This window comes from Motacilla alba, chromosome 24, assembly GCF_015832195.1.
Source record: "Motacilla alba alba isolate MOTALB_02 chromosome 24, Motacilla_alba_V1.0_pri, whole genome shotgun sequence".
Taxonomy (NCBI): domain Eukaryota; kingdom Metazoa; phylum Chordata; class Aves; order Passeriformes; family Motacillidae; genus Motacilla; species Motacilla alba.
This window is the reverse complement of record NC_052039.1, coordinates 433,136-449,805: the sequence shown is the minus strand read 5'-3', so window position 1 is coordinate 449,805 and position 16,670 is coordinate 433,136. Positions and strand designations below refer to the sequence as shown.

General features: G+C 40.2%; 1 protein-coding gene across 2 annotated transcripts in view; it reads right to left on the bottom strand.

Annotated features, from left to right (window-relative positions):
• ARHGAP32 (Rho GTPase activating protein 32) overlaps positions 1–16,670 on the bottom strand; it is a 238,164-nt gene that overhangs the window by 220,467 nt on the left and 1,027 nt on the right. The gene's annotated exons all lie outside the window — the stretch shown is intronic.

Below are 16,670 nucleotides of genomic sequence, written 5' to 3'. Positions count from 1 at the left end.
ATTCAGAACATTCTGTGATTCTTTGAAAAGTGGTGCTTTAACAATTCTAAAAAGAAACAACCAATGATCATCAACAGCCATGAAAAGTGAAAAAATCCTTTTAAAAATGATCTCCAAAAGGCAGATAACTATGAAATCCCCTGGGATTAAATAGATAAATAAATTGATAAACAACACTATTCACAGCATCTTGCTTGCCATGCCAAAGATTTTTTTGGTCCTAACAAATCTCCACTTACACTTGGGAGTGTTTTTTTCCAAGACTTCAGGGACTGGAATTCCCTCAAAAAGTTTTCCCACGCTGACCTCTATCCTAGCACTTGGGAGACATTGGAACCACTACACTGTTGAGTGTTGGTTTTACCAGATGCTGCTGTTTCTTCCTAAATGCTGAACAATTTCAAACCCATTTGAAGTTAGCAGGAGCACAGCTGTAGGAAAGACACATAGAAATTAATGTTAATGCTGAACTCAATGCTGCTGCTGCTGGCCCAACATGACAGGAGTAGCTGGGACTTATTTCCTGGACTTCTCACCATAGTCTGGGGTACTGCTAACCCAGAGAGCTCTGGCAGAAGTGGGTTAAGGAGTGCCAGCATGGGGGGGACAGCAAGAGGCAGTGAGAAGATGATAATCTCTCACTGTAGCCGAAATAACTTGATGGCTCATGGCTTAATACCAGAACCAAACAGTGGGGGAGTATCAAACCACTGGGGGAAAGAGTTAAAAATTATATTAAGTAATAAATTAGAGTTTGCTTTTCTTTGTAAAAAGAAAAATACCTGCAACAAACCACAACTACTAATCACCTAATATAGATTCTAAAAATAAGTCTACCCAGAGTTAAAGAAAAAACAAAAACTACCCACAGATGCAGAAGAATAGAGACAGATGGTGACTCTTACAGAGGAGAACATTCTTGCTGAACAAACATAAATATGTTTTTAGTCAATAATATTTAAACTGTCAGAAACAACACAGTTAAAAATTACTTACTCAAAGATTCAACCCCCTCCACTGTCCCTACAATTCTGTAATTCAGAAATATTGTTTGTAACATCCAGAAGGCAGATACACTCAACAGATAAATCATATTTAAAGGCCACTCACCTTGATAGGTGTCTGCTCAGCAACAGCAATTCTTTAACATATTTTGCATTTAAAATAGTGATTGTACACCACAGAGGTGCCATGGTACAGACCAGGCTTGAGCTGTGCAGGGCACGTGCAGGACTGCTGCACCCAAAATATACACTCTTCCAATTCATCACCTATGAAAACACACTGCTCAGTTCTTCAAAGGACAGCAGCACAAATCCACCCAAAATTAACCAGAAGAGATCCAGAGATTTGCACAAGAAATTTTTAAAAAAGCAAAACCCAAACAGTTGCCTCAATTCTACACTGCAGACCTGCCCCTCAAAAGCTGGCAATATAAAGTAGCAGCTCTGTATTTTTAATTATCATGAAATAAAACTGCTTCAATTAAAGCACTTCAGGAATCTGCATTTGAACTTGATTAAAAAACAAACCAGCCACAGGCAAGCGATTTATTTGTTCAGAAGCTGATTATGGAGCATGTTGTAGAAACACTTTACATGGGTCTTAATTGGTCAGTCTTGCTATAAATGAAGAATATTAGATGAAAACCAGTTTATCTTTTGGCTAAATGGGAAGTTATTAAGGAAATTTGTCTTGTCAGTCATTCGCCTTTCCTGCTCCTCTTGCTTCAAAGTAATATTTGGGGCTATTTAAAGCAACAGTGAGTTTGAGGAGATGTCAAACTCTCACACATCAAAGGACGCACAAACGTTACTGCTCTGTCAACATTTCCTCCAAAGGATGGACATCAAGGCTGAGGAAAGGTTTATTAATGCCACTTCAGAGAGATTCATCCCCACTTCCAAAACATGGCCATTTAATCTCCCCTTTCTACACTAGGAAGAGGAAAAAAAGCAACCTAAAAAGCTTCTAATAACATGGCTAAGTAAATAAATTATTTGAAATTAAAAACAACATGAAATTCATTTGACAACCTTTTTTTACCTTCAAAAAGGTTTTTATTCAGAACCTTAGGAAAATGTTCAAATTCAGCCTTCAGGTTCTGCTGAAGCAAAGCAGCACATTCTGCAGTTTTTACAAAAAAATATCTCGAGGGGTGTGAATGAGACATCTCTGCCACACTTCAGTAAAACACACAGAATCTGATACATCCTGGAAAATGTAACGGCAATGAACGAAACGCAGGGACAGAGGTCCAGGGCTACAGCATCCAGCTGGGTCACAGCTGTGCCCCTGGCCAGCGGTTGGCGCCCCAGGGAGGAACGCTAGGAAGTCTGAACTGAAATGCAAGGAAATATGGCTTTGCAAGAAAGTACCAAGTGGAACTGGGTCTGGTAAACCTCAAATACATTTCTTTCCTGCTGACACCTTAAATTGGCTATTCCATTGGTTTGGAGGCAGCTGGAGCCTTGATGGAATCCCCTCCTCATGGACATATGTTCCCAATAGGAAGCCCGGGGGTTTCGGTACTGGCACACCTGGATCACATGTTTTAATGATCTCCTTGCTGTGGGGCAGAAATCCCAGCTGCGGGTCAGCAGGGTCCCAGTGACATTTACATCACAAAGACGTCCCTTCAACACCAGCAGCACTGAGATAGTGGCTCTTATGGCCACTGGCAGGTGGATTTTCCTGTGCTATACCTCTTTTTGGAATGGCTGAGGTGTAAGCACAAGGTCTCTTCCATTTGATGCGTCATTTTCCACCTCTGCTGAATTCCAAGATCCTGAAAAGAACATCTACAGACAGGAAAAGGAGAAGACTACCAGACTAATGACACTGCAATATTCCTTTAGGCGGGGAACCCTTTGATATCACAATCAGCTGATTCTACTATTGCACCAGGTTTTTAAGCACATAACTTCCAGTATGCAGGGTAACACACAGTCAAATTTACCTCAAAACACTGACAGTTTTCCTGATTACCAACAAAAAGGTGCTACTTGGCAAACTTAGGCTAGCACAAAGTCCCACTGGGAGAGAAGGGGAACATGTAAGGCGTGTTGGTTTAAGTCTTCATGAAGGCATGCAGTTGTGTTTACATTTAAAGCTTATTTAAATGTATGGCCTCTGTAAGCAAAACCAGCTCTCATTTAAACGCTTTCACGAGGAACTTTTATCTACTTAAGAAAGCCTCCAAACATTGTCTTCTGTATTTTAAGCATCAGACTAGATACCTAGGTTGCCTCCTCTTTATTGTACAGTTCTTAATCTCTTCAGCATGTTATAAACACTGGTTTGAATAAACAAACTTATAAATGACAAATCCACCCAGATTTTTCTGTTTAGAATCTCTTAATCTTTGCAAAGCTTCCAATAAGTAGAGAATACTTTTTTCTGTTGTGTGAAAGAGCCTCACACCACAAAGAACCTAAGTAAAAACCCCTTTCCTTTACATGCTGCTTACCATTTGCATTGAATATATTACAAATACCAACATTTAGCATCCTGGAACGAGATTCTCTATCCATATAGCTGCAATAGAGAGGACACACAGGAAGCTGATGGAGGCTGGGCCTTCACTTCAAAATTCTCTACCACCTTAACATTTAAGCAGCAGCTGTAGTAGTCTATACAGGTTTATTACTCAGAGCTTTGACCACCATTTCCTTATGACTCGAAGGGAAAAAAAAATAAAAGAAACAGGCAGAGTCTAGGCAAGGAATGGGGGAAGAGAAACATTTATTGCTTTCTCTCTACAGGAATGTTCACAAGGTGACTGATTGCTCAGAGGGAAGAGGCATAGATCCTGACACTGTTTTCTGAGGATGTAGACCCACACTTCAATCAGAATGTTCCCAGTGAGACTGGAGGAGGCAAAAGTAGGAAACATTCTCAAAGTGTTTGTATACATTCCTAATTTATCTTTCTGTAAAATTGCAGCCTCTTCTAGAGAAATGATACTAATATAAGGCAGAAAGATGGAAACAAGCTCACAAAACACAAACCATTCTACATCTCCCTCTATATTTCAGGTTCTTTTTTCATGTCTCTTTTATGTAAATCTACACTTGAGCATTTGTTTCACTTTTCTTCATCTTCTTAATATTTGCAGTCCTGCATATAAAAAAACTTAAAGTTGTCTTTGAAAAAACAATAATACAAAAGCAAATAAACATCTTTAGTATCTTCATTGCAATGCCTACACAGGCCCAGCTGGAAGAAAGCAAACCCACCAGCAACTTACATGGTGTCAAAAGTTGTACCTGAAAAGCCAAGAGCATTTTTCTCCCTTTGAAACCTTTGTATTTCAAATTCTCCCACCAGGGCAAAAAGGACTGATGTACTCTTTGAGAAACTCCATGATCTCAAAGCTCCAGTTGCCCAAGTTTTAAGGTAACGATTTTGTCCCGTATTATTTTTTTCTTCTTCCGCTACAAACCAGATTTTTAACCAAAAAATGGCACCTCTTGACATCATTTCTTCATCTTCACTAACACTTTCATAAGTTTGCTACTCCAGGGGAGAACTAGGATAACTTGGAAAGAAGATGTTACACCAGGCTGTATTAGCATTTTTTCCAGTCCAGTAGTTGGCCTGGCTTCCACTTCCGTATCATAGCAAGGTCTGAGACAAGACACCTTGGAGGCTGCAGGTAAAAAGCTAAGAGAGATTTGCAAGTGCTTGATGCTACTGAGACCCTCAGCCCTTGAAAATCTAAAATCTATTTATAGAATAAAAACAAGGAAGAAAACAGTCACAAACAGATGGGACAAGCTGAATAAAAGGAAAGTGTAAATTGACTTGGCCAGGGCAATGTTGGAAGATGTCTACAAGTACTTAATAGAGTTAAATGTTTAAAAAAGAAAATAATTTCCCTGTAAGTTCAGAGTCTGAGGTGGTAAATAGCACCGTATGCCACACCATATGTCAGTCAGCAAACAACCTTCACAAATCATCTCTCAAAAACCATTCTCTGAATCGTCTGGATTTCCCCACAAGCAGGAACAAGCAGTGACACAAGAAAATCCACACACTGTCCATGCATTAATCCTTCCAAAGATCAGGCAAATACAGGGCAGGATTTCAGTGCTCGGAAGGTGTCAATTTACTCCACAAATTAAGACCACACTCACCGAACCCACACACTACTCCAATTTGAAACGAAGACTATTTCTTGTCCCCTGTCGTAAGTGACAAGAACAATCCAAGTTCTTCGGAGTTACTGGTTTGTTGGACTTGCTGAGCTCAAGAGCTGCTGAACCAACTGGAGAAAATCCACGCACCGCTTCCCTGAGTTTTACAAGGCCTGCTGTATGTATTTGAATGGCACACAGATTAGTCTGATTTAGAATACGCAATCTGATTTAGAATACGCAACATTTGGGGAAAGAACAAGTTGCCTATGAATTTATTTAGGAAAATTAAATATAACCGTGGGAACTTTCAAATCTCCATACACCGTCTAGCCCTTCATATACAGCACTCTGTCTAGCAACGTGCTAATAAAATTTCAGGCAACAATCAGAAGGCTTAGAAGTGAATACTTTTAACTCATCTATACACACCCATGAATTAATACGTCAAATACCTCCATCTTCATTTCTAAAAGTCCTTATTGGGTAGGTAAACTATCAGCAACGCTAATGAGGAATGAGATTTTTCTTCATTTTAAGAAGATACGAGTGTCACCAGTCCCAGAAGCTGGCTCTGGTGTGGCATGAGGAATGCCTTGCTGGGAGGGAAGACCTTTCCCAGGAGATGCACATGAGAGTGCAGGAGCACTACATGTGTATGCACACAATTAGGGCCAGAAATTAGTTCAAGGAAGCATGAAAACCCCAACAACAAACAACTCCTGGGTCTTACTGTCATTTCACTGAAACTGCTATTTACATAAATAGCTTTAAAAACTTGTGAAAGGTAGGCAAGTTCAATAATTGCAGTAATTTTTAACCAGAAGCATTTCAGCAGTGTGTGCTTCAGAAAGGCAGAAGATCTCTGCCTGTCCCAAAGCATATGCCATGGGATCTCACTTATCCATTATCATTAGCTGGTCCAGAACCATGTGTTTGTTCAGTAATCAAAACCCTCCTCATTGTCACAGTACCTGGGAAACTAAAATACACATATTATTTTCCAACTTGTTTGTTGATGTTTAATGTATCCCTCTGAACACCTCTGAGAAGCCTCCAGAAATGAAGTAACAAAATCAGAGAAGGAAGACCTAGAGAAAATTTTACCCCTCGTGGATTGTATAGGTTATGGGGTTGCAATTCTGTAACGACGATATATTTTGCCCTCTGTTAAATCAAGATTTGCTGCTCTAATATATCAAAAATGTGGAAGAACAGGATGCATAAATCCAACAGAGTAAAACATGTTATTCGCAGAATTTTTTTAATAAAAATTTCAACAGTATTTAAAATAGAAGATTTGACTTGATAGTTCAGAACTCTTGAAACTTCTCACAGCTTTTCCATTTGGACATTTTATTTGCACCTTGCATTCAAAACAAAGTGCACTATCCATAAGGACCCTTGAGTTAGCCTAAGTCACTGCATTTCTAATGAATTTTAAAAATACATTTAAACACTTCACAGATTTCTCCTGGGACCCCATGAGCCAAATAATTGGCTCAGCAGGGGATGCTGAAAAGACCTTCACCCCAGGAGTGTTGGGAGCATCATCCTGCCAGGTTTCTCCAAGATGACAAGGTCACCAGGTTAAGTGCATCAGGCTTTTCTGGTGTTTGGCTCCAGAATTCTGCTGACTTTGCTCTTCATGCTGAGGAATCCTTCAGACCTGTTTAATGGGTTGTCAGCTTTCTGCTTCACTAGCCAGTCCCACATTCATTCCTCATGCAAATTGGTGCAACCTCCAGCAGAAACTACAATGTCAAAGCATTCACAGAGCTCAGTACAAAAACACCAGTTAGGGGCTACTCATGATTTTGAAGCAACCCAGTTTCTGAAAAGCTAGTTTGAGTTTACACAGTATTGAATAAAACACTAACATTCTGCCCTCAGGTCTGTTATGTCAGAAGCAAACACAGATGTGAATACTGTCATATACCTCTGCATTTTTCCTGACAGCTCATGTTTTGGGTTCCTTATCTGCAGCAGTAATCAGTTCTCAATAAACTCCCTCCTACTGTTTGTGAGAAAAATGCACATGTAACAAACCTGGATCCCACTGGTCGCACAAGATTATTTTAAGAGTTTACATTATAATTCTTTCCAAACTGTTTCACCAGATGACTTGAACAGTTTCAGTTCATTCTGCCGTTCCTACTTTATTCTCCAAATGTAGGCAACGTACTATCTAAATCTGTCCTGAAACTCCAATCAGCACTTACCTTGGAAAAACCTTGAAAATCAACATCTACATTAATTCCTCTTCTTCTCCTTATTTTAAACACAAATAATTAGGAAGATTAGGGAAGGTAGACTGAGAGACACTTTCTATGCATTTATGACAACTCTTTTAAAGACTTACATACTTTTATTTTCTACCTTGTCACACCAAAGTTGTGGCCCAGGCTTTCTGAAGTGCAGTTTTCCATACCTGCTCCCACACAACAGCACTAACACAAACGTTCTGCACTTTCCTGCCTACAGCAATACTCAACAGGGAAATTCCAACATGCATATGCATAAGTTAACACTCAGTTGGAAATCCAAAATAATTTAAAGAACTGCAGTTCTTTGTGTATTCAAATTTTTCTGAAATTTTAACACATATATGAGAAAAGCAACACAGTCTCCAGGAGCAGCCAAAGCTCCCAGTGCCAAGAATCTCTCAGCAACTGTCCCAGCTGGCCCTGACAATGTGGTCCAGAGCAAACCCTCCAACTTCTCCAAGCTAAGGAACTCTTGTCCAAAAGGGTAGGGAGTATTTTTAGGTCTCACACAGGAGTATTATGAAGATTAATTAAGGTCTGAGCAGTGCTTTGAAGATCAAAACTGCTATGCTGTTATTTATTATTAAAGAACAACAAAGCGCATTCTTGTTGTCTGTAATTCAACTTCAGAGTAAACAGTGGACGAGCACATGTTCAAGTGCATAAATTAATTCTCCCTGCCCCAACAAGCTATGATTTGTATAACTGCATTTTTAGTCACCAAAACTCCATCAGAAAGTCTATACTCATCCCTTTGAAATATTTTAAAGGCCTGAAGGAATATAACCAATACAGTTTCTCTTCTGATTCTTTTCAAGGATAAGCTTTTCCTATCAGATATTTCTGCCTCAGTTCAGCAATGCCTTTTATCCTATCAGGAGCCCTTGGATTAACATTAGACATATACTAAAGTGCTTTGCTAAATCAGTTCAATGCCTATTTAGGATGCTTGCATTCAAAAAAGGAGTGAGAACAACTGTATGGCAGGCTGGGTAATTCTTTTTTTTTTTTTTTTTTTTTGGAGGGGGAGGAAATCACAAGTATTTTGGAACACTACTTTCTTCACAGGTTTTCTCCTTTACAGATTAGTATTTCACAAAGTATTTCAAAAAATATCCACTGCTGAAAAATACCTAGAAATACTCCATTGCACAGTGTTTGACTAACTTACACTTCCTTCAAATGCATGCACAGATACAATTTGAAAATACTTACTAGAAATGCTCTCATATTTCAACTATAGTTGTAACCTTAAAATATGGGATCACATGTATTTTGGCAGTATGTCCACACAAAAAACCACAAATGTTAGTATTAAGAAAAAATTTAAAAACAGAATTGAACATTGTGAATAACTACCCTCAAGCCTTGCCACCACAGCCCTGTATTCCTGATCTTATTCACAGAGCTCCAGTAGGTCAAGTTCTCCACCATCCCAGCACTGGGCTGCGGCAGTGCAAATATTTAAAGCAAACAAGGATTAGGAACTGTTGGACCACAAGGGTGGTGAGCAGAAAACTGGTGTAACTGGGCAGTTCCTGCCACCCTTCCACAGCAGACGCTACTGAGAAAGGGTCCAGTGTCTGCAGGATGCTGAGCACCTCCCCAGTGTGTCAGCCTCTGTCACCTATCACAGGAAATACGTTCATTGGATTACTTTGGGCTCTCTTCCCATTACCTTAGTCTGCACTCCAATTCTGCAGCACATTCTTATTAGCAACGTGAACTTCTGTACTTTTTCAACTGCTTTCAGGAGCAAGTTGAGTTATATTTAGCAGCCATATGGCATCCCTCCTCCACACGTTTGCCAGAGATAAGAACTGACAAATTAAGTTTTCTAAAACACCAATCTATACGTTTTCATTTCCATTTTTAATCATAGATGTTAACTGTGGTTTAATTGTTAACCCTGGCATTTGCCAAACAGGAAATGCAAAGAGTACCTCCAGCACAGGATGCAATCACAGAACTAAGTTTTCTTGCAATCTAGGTGAAACTGTTCAGAAAGCTCCTAAACTGTATTCCAGACAGTTACATTCTTCTTAAATTAATACAATATGGCTACATAACTAAATAGCCACGAGTGCATTGGCTTCCTTACGCAATTGGCAATTGTTCTGTGTATGGGTGACTGAACGTAGGTTACTTGAGCAGCTCAAGCTGCTGCATATCTTAACAGGGGAGAAAGTCAAGAGCACAGAGACAACCAATTGTTGTCATACTCCCATAAAGAACTTAAAAGACAAGGGCAACCACCACAGTTTTCCCATGCTCCTGGGAACCAGGTTTACAAAGCTGAGTCTCCCCACAGGCCAGCCTATTTTCACAGAAACTGCAGCCAGAGGTTAGAAAGAGATCAATAGTTTTAAGAACCAAGACAAGACATTTGAGAGCTGCTGTCATTCAGGACAGCTGAAAAGGCAGGCTGAACATATGACAAGGATCTACAACAGCCTCACCCTGAGTGCCACTCCATGTGTACATCCCTCAGGGAAAAGGAAAAAGAGGTGAAGGACTGGAGGCCGCTGATAATTTGGAAGAAATTGATTTTTTTTCCTCTCTAGCAGCAAGAGGAATCACTGCTTCAAATACTCATCTGTCAGCCAGATCATACCAAATGGCTAACTCTTCCTTCTGGTAACTGGAGCTTTCCCAATTCCTTCTGTGCTTTTCTGGGAACCAGGTATGCAGGGAACACCCCGAGAAAAGCTCTCACTCAGGTGGCTGTAGCCACGAACATCACCTGGCTGCAAACCGGTGTGAAGCAGCCTCTCCAAGGGTGACTGCACAAAGACGACCAGATTCCAGGTCTCATTCCATGCCTCCACTTGTTTTGCACCTAATTCAATTCTTAAGGGGCAAACCCAGCTTCTCCCTTCTGTCCAAACTGCAGAGCAGCACAGAGTGTTTCTCCAGGAGGGGAAAGAGGGACAGACAGGCACATCACACGCATGCCTGAGCACACTTATGAGCTGCATGTCCAGGATGAGAAATATAAATGAACAACTCTGTTTCTTCCAGCTGGTGTGTTATGTTCACTACTCAAGGAAAAATAACAAACCCTCTATACTGTGGTCTCTCTCCCTCTGCACAAAGCAATTTGGAGAATCTTTTCATCCAGTACAGCCCATCCTCTGCTTAAGCCTTGTAAAATTCATGAAGGTGAATGATAAGGCACAAATTGCTGCCTGCAGCAGAACCTTCATGCTGGACAACCCACTGGAGACCCAATGTGCCAGTCAACACATTTTGCAAAGAAGTAACAATTTCTTCAGAACACTGATAATTCCCTACCATCTTCCTTGAGGAGACAGCTACCAGTGAATGAAAAATAATTGTGAAGTCAGAACACCAGGAAGCAGGGGAAACAAATCGCTTCACACGCCAGAATCTCTAGCACAGAACATTTGAGAGAGAACAAAATGTTTAAGGATGCAATCAATCATTAAGTTTTCTCCCAAAAAAAGAGAGCACACACACTCATTTGTTCAAAGCTTGTCTTGGTGAAAAAAAAAGGTAAAAATAACCATCCCAGCATGCTTGATCATCAAATCAGAGCTTGATGGGAAGAATAAGTAAGGGAGTCTTCCAATTAACTGACTTTTTTTTTTTTTTCTTTAAATGCAATCATTGAACACTGCTGGAGAAAGTTGTCGGGAAAAGCAAATCCCTGGTCTTCTGGCAGTTTTTCCCATTCCTGAACAATTCCTCCTTTAGATGCACAGCCACAAGGGTTCAAAGGTCCCCGCAGCCTTTGTTCTCAGTTCCAGAGTGGTTACAAACAAACTTTTGTTCCAGTTTCTTCAATGAAATACGCTGCAGAAGTTACCAATGACTGAACTTTACATCTGAAGCTTGCCTTGTGCATCATGCAACAGGACAACTATGGAATCTCATTTACACTTCCAAAAATAAGTTATCAGAACTTTTGCTGAAATAAAAATCAAGTACTCCTTACCAATTCAAGCTCCAGTGAACATTTTACATCTCTGCAGATTCCTAGAAGCGAGGAAGGAGCAACACATTCTGGTTTACAGGTTGTGCCAAAGAATTCTTTTTGGTCTATCTGAATATTTATACCTATTGCTCATTCATTTGTGAGTTTTACAAAAAACCTACATTTTATATTTTAGTACAAAAGCGCTATCATCATCCGTACTTTATAAATACACATATAAGCATTAACAACAAATCATGACACCCAAACAGCAATTTTCATTTCTATCCCAGACAGAGTGTAAGGGATAAGATGATAATCATAAGGGCAAGTTATGGAAAGCAGCTACTGAAATGTATTCAAAGTCTATGAAAAGTTGATTTGCAAATTGTTGATAAAATTTGTAAAGATTCCACCACATTGTATCCACTGCTATGTAAATTTGGGGGGAAGAACAAGCAAGACGCATTATCAAGCAAGATAATAGTCTTTTTGAAGTCAAAATAAATTTTAAAAACTACTGAAATCACCCTGTTAAAAGACTGATTGTTCCCAGCAGGCAGGAGCTGACTCTCTAGAGATGCTTCTTGTAAAACACAAACACAAAAGGCCTGGCACAAAGCTGCTATTATGAAATCTAATGAAGACATTCATGAATCATAACAAGGAGGAAAAAGGGTAAATATCAGCAAACACTCAAAGGCTCTTGCAGCAATTAAAATTGTGCACAAACAGGGTTGTCCAGCTACATTCTTCATAACAGCCACTCTTATGCCTTAGTGAAGTCTGTAAGAATATGGCCAAATTATGACATTTAGATTTGCAAAATTTCTTCGTTTTAGGCTGGCACCAAAAAACCAAACTGTTTTCAAAACACCAAGCACTGCATCTTCTCTTTTTCCCTAAACAACTCACAGACACCTTGAGTATCCTGAGTATCAAGGCTAGAAAGTTCATTGCCTAAATGCCAGCAAACATTGCTACTGAAATTAAAGGGAGGAAAAAAGCACAACAACTTAACTTTAATATTTAAATGGAAATGGTTTTAGTCAGTAATAAATATCTCTCAGATAACAAAATACACAGATAATTAAATATGTCTTTCTGTAAGAAGCAAGAATTTTCAAATCACACATAACCTAACACCTTGCCATCAAAGATGTTTTTGGGGAAAACTGATTTTCTCAATCTCCCAATAAGGGATGACAAAGCTTATAGCAAACCACCTTTCATCCACGTATCTTAAAAGCAATACACCCATTGGAAGAGCTGCCACCAGAAGACCTAAGGCCACCACTTAGGTCTCACCAAGTGTCCCTCCATCCACCAAAAACCTCAATGATATTTAAGCATTTAATTTTACCCTGAAATCCATAGAGAGCCAGGCTCCAAAGTGCTTGCAGTCCTAGTTTAATGAATTAATGGTGGAAATTGGAGAAACTCCAGTTTCTCTCCAATTCTTAATGAGTTATAATGGATACACTAAAAATCAACGTATTCTACCAACAAACATCAGTACTGAGATCAGGGCAGGCAAAAACCCCAGGCACATCAGGGATGAGATGGAGGGGCAGCAATTGCAGCTTCTTCGTCAGCAAAAGTAACTGAGATGACCGAGAGGGTGAAAGATTCATTGATCGGCAACAGATGCACAGCTATTGCTGCAACCACTGACCTCATACCATGTCGGGACACAATCAAAATGTTGCAACATAGCTACTGAAAGACAATAAAGGTGCCTACAACAACTATTTTAAAAAGTGGAGATATATTTTATTTTCTAAACCAGGGGTCTAAAGCTGCTGAGCCATATTCTCATCGAATATTTGGAGATGACATTATGAACTCCAGAACTACACATGCGTAACTTAAGCACAGAGCAAGAACATCCAGTGAATGGTAACGTCAGTGTCAATCATCACCTGACAATACTAAATACATCCAGATCGTGAGCATGATGAGAGTTAACACCGGTTTTAATCACAAAGCAAGACAAGAGCATGAGGAAGCACATACGTGGCACATTTACCAACCTGATTACAGTAAACCTGGTAGCATTGGTTTATCAGCTTAACCAATCAGCAGGTAATTAACTGTGCATTTAACAACTAGGTAGTAAAGTTTCTTCCCAGGGAAAATCTGATTGGAAAAGTCAACATCAGCTTAAACACGATTAACTTCCTGTTCCACTGCTGGCAAAGCAAATCCAATTTACTAAATAGTTTAAAGGGCGGTTTTTAATTATTTTGCACACTTCCAAAGAATCCAACACTACACACAAATATGGATAAGCGGATCTACTGCAGTGAGCACAGACCTCAGAACCACAAAACACCACTGAAATAAACACCCAGAGACTTCTTAATGTGCTTGACAGCCACAGCACTTTGCACTGCAGAAATCCCATATGTTATTGGGGATATTATACAAGACAGAGGCCACAAGCAGCTGCAGTTTCCTCTTCTGTGCAACAAAATCCTAACTTGGAGCATCTCCTTCAGACTTCTCCAGTACCTCATATTTCTAAAGCAATCGTGGAAAACCAATATACAAGGAAATCTTGTGAGTGAGATTTACATCTTTTACCTCGTTTCTAGTGGCACACACACCTCCCTAGGAACATGCACAAACTACTCAAAAATCTATTTATCTAAAATCTTTTACACTGCAGGAATTGAGGGCTCACAGACAGTGTGGGAGAAACACAGCAAGGCACACATAGAAACAGAACAAGGATTCCAATGAGCAACTCAGTTTTGCTGCCTTCCTACACTTCTTACCCATCACAATAATTAAAAATTGAAAATTGAAGTTTTCCGACTTTAAATAAGCAGCAAAGATAACTTTTCAGCTACAACACGGATTTACAAAAATAAAACCTAAGCAAAGCAAACAAAAGCCCTCAAAACTAATATTGAAAAGTAACAGTTTCAGCCAAACCGGGTTAGAATTGCTAAATTACTCCTGACTCGCAGCATCACATCCTCGGGTTACGCAATTCTCCAAATTCTGGTTGGCTGGAAAACCTAATCTGCATGACAATAAGTACCAAAAATGGCTTCTCTTTAGTGTCCTCGATGTGCACACCCCTCCTTTCCAACAGCGCTCAGCCAGCCTGCTCAAAAGATTAGCATAAGAATAGAAATCACTGGGAAAAGCCACATGCTCCGACTGCCCAGACTTGTTGACCTGCCTCACCCCAAATACCAAAATGACTGCTTTTTCCAAGGAAAGCTGTTATGGACTTTAAAAGTTGATAAACACTGCAATCTGTTTCTCTTTTATTGCAATATCAGATATCCCAAGAGCAGCTACCAGAGCCGAAGAGAAACCCAGAACCATCTCCACTGTTGGAAGCACAGACTTAGAACACGCTCAAGTTCAAATTCCTGCGCAAGTCTGGTGGGGAAGAACCGCTCTGCCAGGATCCTTCTCAGCTCGGACCTACCTGGCCCATCATCAAACCCATACAAGCAGCAAACTCATCAGCCTTGCTGGTACACAATGCTGCTGCTGCACAGCGAAGGCTGAAACCAGATCCAGGAGCTGCAGGTGAGGAACACACCTGGGAGAGGACCTGGCCCAGTGGATACCACACCTGGCAGAGGCCATCCGTGCTCACAGTCCCACGGGATCAATTTGGTTCTGCAGCAAAAATTCACAAATTTACCTACATCTTCTTCCCTTTCTGTCCTTACCCTGGCACCAGGAAAGACAGTAGCTCTTGCCTTGGTCACAGCCATTGGAATCAAAACTATTGCAAAGATAAGAATATTTTGAGGAAATGCGAATTAAAATAATCCCCCAGTTCATGAAAAAGCCAACAAGTTCCTCTTATTGGTGGAGAGCAGTTCACAAAGGCCAAGGGAACCCATCTCAATTCTTCTCTCCTACAAAAACTATTCTAGCCATAAAAAAGCATAAAAAACATAATTTTTTTGGAAATATGGACATTGGGATTCTGAAAAACACACTGAGCTGTTGTAAAAACATATTACAGTATTTGACGTGTTTGTTTTGAAATGGGGGAAGTTGACTGGAATCATCCCCATGATGCAGTCTGACACTTCATGCAAAACAATGCACTCAGACAGCAAAATGACATTTCCTTTTCATAAGTTCACAAAAAAAAACCAGAAGCCAGAAGCCCAGGGGGAAAATGGCGAAAGTAGCACTATTCCCCTTTCTTATTGGATTTCCTCCACTCCCTCTGGGATCTTCTCTCCGGGCAGTAAGTCACCACTGCAGTCATCCCCCTCAAATTGAACATGATGATCATCATTCCCCTTGCTTTGCATTACAGAAAACAGATTGTCAAGGACTGTGATCCTGATATTTCACAACCCAGCAGCAGCAAGTGATACAAAACCACTGCAACATCCAGCTACAAATTGGACACAAAACCCAAAAACTAAAGCAGTTCCCAGATGATATTTCTGCTGACTTGCCTCAGATGTATTTGTCGAGTTTCTGAAGAAACAAAGAGCACTTCAAAAAAAACAAACCCCAGATTAAGACCACAAGCTGAAAGACTGGCCAGTAATTTGCTTCTGGCAATGGACTAATATTTCTTCTGTACATTATACATGGCATTAATACCACAGTAACACCTTCAGTTCTGTTTCCCCAAGTAACAGGTTTTGCATTTTGCCAGACCGACCCCATTTCCCCCCACGTTATTATCTCTATCACCATATGCTCTCAAATGACTAGAATTTTGATTCTTGCAGCTGGCTCCAATGTGTTCAAACACTGCAAACCCATCAGCTCCAGTGCACACACCCTGGTAAGGCTCGGATAAGTTTCATGAAAACAAACCAGTCCAAGCACAAGAACTATTTACTGCTCTTTTATCATAAGGAATATATAGTATTTTACTTACCAGTCAAAATAAGTTGCTCACTCAAGGCTAACCTGATTTTAGGAGAGAAGACATTTGTGCAGTGGGAAAGAAACCGCACATTCTCAATAAGCACATGCAGGATATTTGTCCCTATGCTGCAGAAGCTCCAACCTTAAACACTTGAAATAGATTTTAAGAGTCCTGTCAACCAACTCATTCAGTTAATTTCAAAGAAGAGTGTTTGGTCACCTTTGGATTACACACAGCTGTTTCTTGAAATTAAATGGCATATTTTAAGCTTCTACCTTGTTGCCTTTCCACCTACTCCTCTCAATTGCATTCTTCTCAGCGCCAAGACCAACCAACACAACAAACTGGGCGCCCACGGAGGCTGTCCAAGCCTCTGTCCAAAGTGCTGTTTTCTGCACAATCTCACGTGGAAAGGACAGAGAAGGAACAAAAACGGACTCGTTCCCATTACCTCC